This window comes from Rhinopithecus bieti, unplaced genomic scaffold (assembly GCF_001698545.2).
Source record: "Rhinopithecus bieti isolate Rb0 unplaced genomic scaffold, ASM169854v2 scaffold_37446, whole genome shotgun sequence".
NCBI classification, from domain to species: Eukaryota; Metazoa; Chordata; class Mammalia; order Primates; family Cercopithecidae; genus Rhinopithecus; species Rhinopithecus bieti.
In genome coordinates this window covers 4,514-9,860 of record NW_016856911.1, presented here as the reverse complement: position 1 = coordinate 9,860, position 5,347 = coordinate 4,514, and the positions used below count along the sequence as shown (strand labels likewise).

Genomic DNA, 5,347 nt, shown 5'->3' with positions numbered 1-5,347 from the left:
TTTTTTTTTTTGAGACGGCGTTTCGCTCTTGTTGCCTAGGCTGGAGTACAATGGAGCAATCTTAGCTGGGTGTGATCTCGGCTCACCGCAACCTCTGCCTCCTGGGTTCAAGTGATTTTCCTGCTTCAGCCTCCCGAGTAGCTGAGATTACAGGCATGAGCCACTACGCCCAGATAATTTTGTATTTTCAGTAGAGACGGGGTTTCTCCAAGTTGATCAGGCTGGTCTCGAACTCCTGACCTCAGGTGATCCGCCCGCCTCGGCCTCCCAAAGTGCTGGGATTACAGGCGTGAGCCACCATGCCCAGCCGTAACTCTTTATATTTTGTAATTGCTACTGTAACTCTTTATACTTCATAATTCCCTGAGCCCAGTGACAGGCAAACAGAGCTGACTCTACCCCTAGAAGGAAAGAAGCAGTCTAATTGCCTTGGGCTAGTGTGTGCTGCTCAGTTGGAGAGTTAATTTTAATTTTGGAGGCATTGCTCCTAGTGACCTGAAATCAACAAACCTTTTGTCAGATAAGGACAACAAAATCAATGAAATGGAAATTTGCCAAGGAAATACCAGACATGAAGAACCCTTAATGACCATCAGGTAAGACTATAAATGATATCACTCTTCAGTTGGCAAAGTTAATTTACTTGCCACACAAGAAATAAAAACAGAAGTGGTTTGTGAGATTATCATCAGTGTGGCTCAGGATAAAGAACACTGGTCTAGAAGTCAGGAGAGCTGTGCTTTAATGCTAATCCACCATTAAAAAGCTACATAACCTGCAGTAAGTCCCCTTCCCTAATTTGCAGATAGAGGGGGCTGGTCTAGTTGACTGAAGATCCTTTACACAATGGCGCCATCTCGGCTCACTTCAACCTTCACCTCCCAGGTTCAAGAGATTCTCCTGCCTCAGCCTCCCTAGTAGCTGGGATTACAGGTATCTGCCACCACGCCCGGCTAATTTTTTGTATTTTTAGTAGAGACAGGGTTTCACACCATGTTGGCCAGACTGGTCAAGAACTCCTGACCTCAGGTGATCAGCCTGCCTCGACCTCCTGACATGCTGGTATTACACGCGTGAGCCACTGTGTGCCCAGCCTTTTTTGTTTGTTTGTTTTGTTTTGTTTTTTTTGAGACAAAGTCTTGCTCTGTTGCCCAGGCTGGAGTACAGTGGGGCAATCTCAGCTCACCACAACTTCTGCCTCCCAGGTTCAAGCGATTCTCCTGCCTCAATCTCCCAAGTAGCTGGGATTACAGGCACCCACCACCACGCCTGGCTAATTTTTGTATTTTCAGTAGAGACGGGGTTTCACCATGTTGACCAGGCTGGTCTCAAACTCCTGATCTCGTGATCCACCCACTTCGGCCTCCCAAAGTTCTGGGATTACAGGCATGAGCCACTGCACCCGGTCTCCTTTACAGCTTTCACAGTTTGTGATCTAGAGTTCTATACAGGCAAGCAAAAGCTTGGCCCTTGGCAATGCCAATTGGATAAATTTTCCGGGAAAAAATAATAGTACAACTGGCCTGGTATGTAGGAGCTTGTGGGATGTTCTCTTCTGTGGCCAGAGGATGGTAGTTGTACAGATGGAAGTGCTGGGTCACTTTGGCTCAGATGTGGACTTCACACTGGCCAGAAACAGAGGAGTATAGAGAAGCTGTCTGTTCAATTCTTAGACCAGGTTGTGCAAGTGGAAGACAAGTCACTTGGGCAGGAGTTGTGTTGTCATCTTCACATAAACCATAAAACAAGAGAAAAGGAATAGCACCCAAGTGGGTCCAGAAAGCCAACACATCACAGCCTACCTTACCTGTAAGGGAGGTAGAATGATGTCAAAGCCATGGTCAATCACCCTGGACTCTACATTCTAAACATGGCTTTAAGCTGCCTGGATTACCTATGTCTTTGGTAATTTTGACAAGAGTGTGCTACTGATTGCCTATTATTTGTTCCCACTGTTTAGACTGTGAGAACTGCAAGAACAGCTTAAGGAAATGATCAACAACAATCACTAATGCACAATTAACATAAAGTTCAGGACTGCAACCCTAAAATAAGTTGAAGCCCTTCCACTTAGATGTAGGGATAAAAGGAGGATAGGATTAATATGTGCACGATATTAAAAGTTATTAATAAAATATCAAATTATACTTTAAAAAATCTGCAATAACAGAAATAACTCTATTATTTTATGCATTTCCATTTATTTGTGATTATCAGATTAACATGTTATCTGCACTTAAGCATTAGCTCCATTGTATCCTTAGCACATCTGGCACATAGTAGGCACTCTACAGATTTGTAGTCTTTTTTTTTAAGTGAGTTTGAATTTATACAAACGGGGGAAAGGCTCAGGAGTGATGGTATCAAAGCCAAGATGATAGCAATCAAGCCACCACCACCAACTGATGATCTCTCTATCTATAGTCAAACTACCTAAGGAGGAAAAAAAGAGCCCTTGAATGGTGAACTTGAAAATTTGAGGCTATAAAGTAGACAGCAAACTTCCACATTATGCGTCCACCTTTTATGCTATTACATCAATCTTGGGTGGCTGGATTTTTTTTTCCCTACATGAATGATGAAAAGTCAAACGTAGATATTCAATTAAAACTACTAGGACTTCACCAGGCGCAGTGGCTCACGCCTGTAATCCCAACACTTTGGTAGGCTGAGGCGGGCGGGTCACGAGGTCAGGAGTTCGAGACCAGCCTGGCCAGCATGGTGAAACCCTGTCTCTACTAAAAATACAAAAAAAAAATTAGCTGGGCATGGTGGTGTGTGCCTGTGATCCCAGCTACTCAAGAGGCTGAGGCAGGAGAACTGCTTGAACCTGGAAGGTGGAAGTTGCAGCGAGCCGAGATCGTGCCACTGCACTCCAGCCTGGGTGACAAAATTGAGACTCTGTCTCAAAAAAAAAAAAAAAAAAAACTACTAGGACTTCACAGAGAAATTCATAACAATCTAACACTCTCAAGCAATTATTTCAGGGAAATTTTATAAGTGAAGAGTTTGGATTCCAAATACCCCTTCCCCACAACCTACTCCTTCCTCTAGTCTTTCTCTCCTTAGCAAAAGGCATCCTCATCTATCCAGGAGATCTGGCAAAAACGCAGGCATCACCTTTGACCAATCTCTTCCCTCAACCCCACTACTCTCTCTGTTACCGCAACATCTAGTCTATCAGCAAATTATGACCCTTTCTCTCCACCTCCACTGCTACCATTATTGGTCAAGCCACCATCCTCTCTCAGGACTTCCATAGCAGCCTCCGCACTGGTCTCCCTGTGTCCACACTTTTGCCTTTACCATCTACTCTCCACACAGCAGTCAGAAAGTTGCCTTGAAACTGCAAATCATCCGTTGCCGCCTTGCTTAAACTTTCTCATGGCTCCCTATGATACTAAGAATAACATCCAAAATCCTAAATATGGCTGATGAAGCCTGATCCACTTCCACAATTTGATCTCCTACAGAAACACCCTACCCACTCTCACTGTTCAACACTTTTAGTCTTCTTTTGACATGCTGGCCTTCTTTCTGACCCGGAAATGTCCCAGGCTTATTCCCACTTCAGGGCCTTTGTACGTGCTGCATCCTTTCCCTCAAACACATGGCTGACCCCTTTTGCCCTTTGAGAGCTCAGCAAAAGTGTCACATCCTCAGAAAGGCTTTTCCTGGCCACCTAATCTAAAGCAAGCCCTTCTAGGCACAACACACCATACCACTTGGTTTTATTTTTTGGATGGAACTTTTAGTATTTGAAATTATATTTGTCTGCTCTTATTATCTTGCCCCCATCCAAATAAAAGCTCCATGAGGACAAGAACTTGAACCTTCCTGTTTAGTGTTGTATCCTCAAGTTCTTACAGAAATGCTTGGCATTGCATAGACACTCAATTATAAGCTGAAAGAATAAATTAATGAATTTGATTGAGAGAGTCTTATTATGTGGGTAAAATATTCTATTAAAATACCTTTTATGTTGGAAATATCAATATTGAGCTGTCCAAGTTTCTCACATGTTTTCTCTATACACTCATAGACAGAATGTAGAATTTCTTTAGGGTCCTGTTCCACCCATCTTTGAACAAAAGAAGGCATTTGGTTAGTCAGTAAGAAAGCAACACAAATATAACTTTTTTCTATAGAAAAGTTAACTTATGAGGGTATGGCTGGTGCATACATTAAAGAAAATCAGATTAAGCAAAGCAAATTACATTCCACATTTTAAAGAAACGATTTCTTTTTTTTTTTTAAAGAAACGATTTCAATAAAAGCCTATTTCCTTACAATTTTAATATTCTCCACATAGTAATTAATCATTTTCAAGGAGGCCACAATAGCAGGCCACAAACAGCAAATATCTACCTATTTTAAATTATTTTTCCAAGTCCAATAAGAAATTAGTTCCCCTTCTTTATATCCTGCAGATTCAACTAATTTTGATAAATTATCTGCATGTTTCACTAATCGCTGGTTATTTCTAAGTAGACAGAAATATATTTATTATTATTGAGAATGATATATTGGAAGCAAAAGGAATTCCGAAAAGTCAAATAAGTATACTATTCTTTTCTGCTACTTTTTTCCCAAGATGTTTCGTTGGAATTTAGGGAGATATTTAAAACTCCTTTTAACTATTTCATGTAGATAAGTGATTAGTCCAAGTTCTTAGACCCAATCTCAGTACAATTTTGGTAAAGTACCAGGGCCTCAGAAGGATGAAAGGCGAATAGTAAATGAGAAGGGTGAGAAGCCTAGGAGAAATATGGTAGTTTGAGGAAGTTCAAAAGTAGAAATGATACAACCTAAAATGATTCTACCATAGGATCCAGAAGTAGCAAGGGAATTCCAACTGCCTTTCTTCTCTGCCTTTCTCAGGCCTAACTAAATTCTTTCCTTTCCTGGGCTTTGAATTCTGTCTCTAACTTATTTTATTATTTTTATTTATTTTATTTATTTGTTTATTTATTTTTTTTGAGACAGAGTCTTGCTCTGTCGCCCAGGCTGGAGTGCAGTAGCGCAATCTCAGCTCACTGCAAGCTCCGCCTCCCAGGTTCATGCCATTCTCCTGCCTCAGCCTCCCGAGTAGCTGGGACTACAGGCGCCCGCCACCACGCCCAGCTAATTTTTTGTATTTTTAGTAGAGACGGAGTTTCACCGTGTTAGCCAGGATGGTCTCGATCTCCTGACCTTGTGATCCACCTGCCTCAGCCTCCCAAAGTGCTGGGATTACAGGCGTGAGCCACCGCACTTGGCCGTCTCTAATTTATTTTTAAAAACACAGTCTCGGCCGGGCGCGGTGGCTCAAGCCTGTAATCCCAGCACTTTGGGAGGCCGAGACGGG

The 5,347-nt window shown here is 42.2% G+C and overlaps 1 long non-coding RNA gene across 1 annotated transcript in view; it reads right to left on the bottom strand.

Annotated features, from left to right (window-relative positions):
* LOC108525324 (uncharacterized) overlaps positions 1-4,079 on the bottom strand; it is a 19,967-nt gene extending 15,888 nt beyond the window's left edge. Inside the window, exon 1 of the long non-coding RNA XR_001884256.1 lies at positions 3,975-4,079. This is a non-coding gene — a long non-coding RNA (uncharacterized LOC108525324). The remainder of the gene's footprint in view (positions 1-3,974) is intronic.
* Between the last annotated feature and the right edge of the window lie 1,268 nt (positions 4,080-5,347).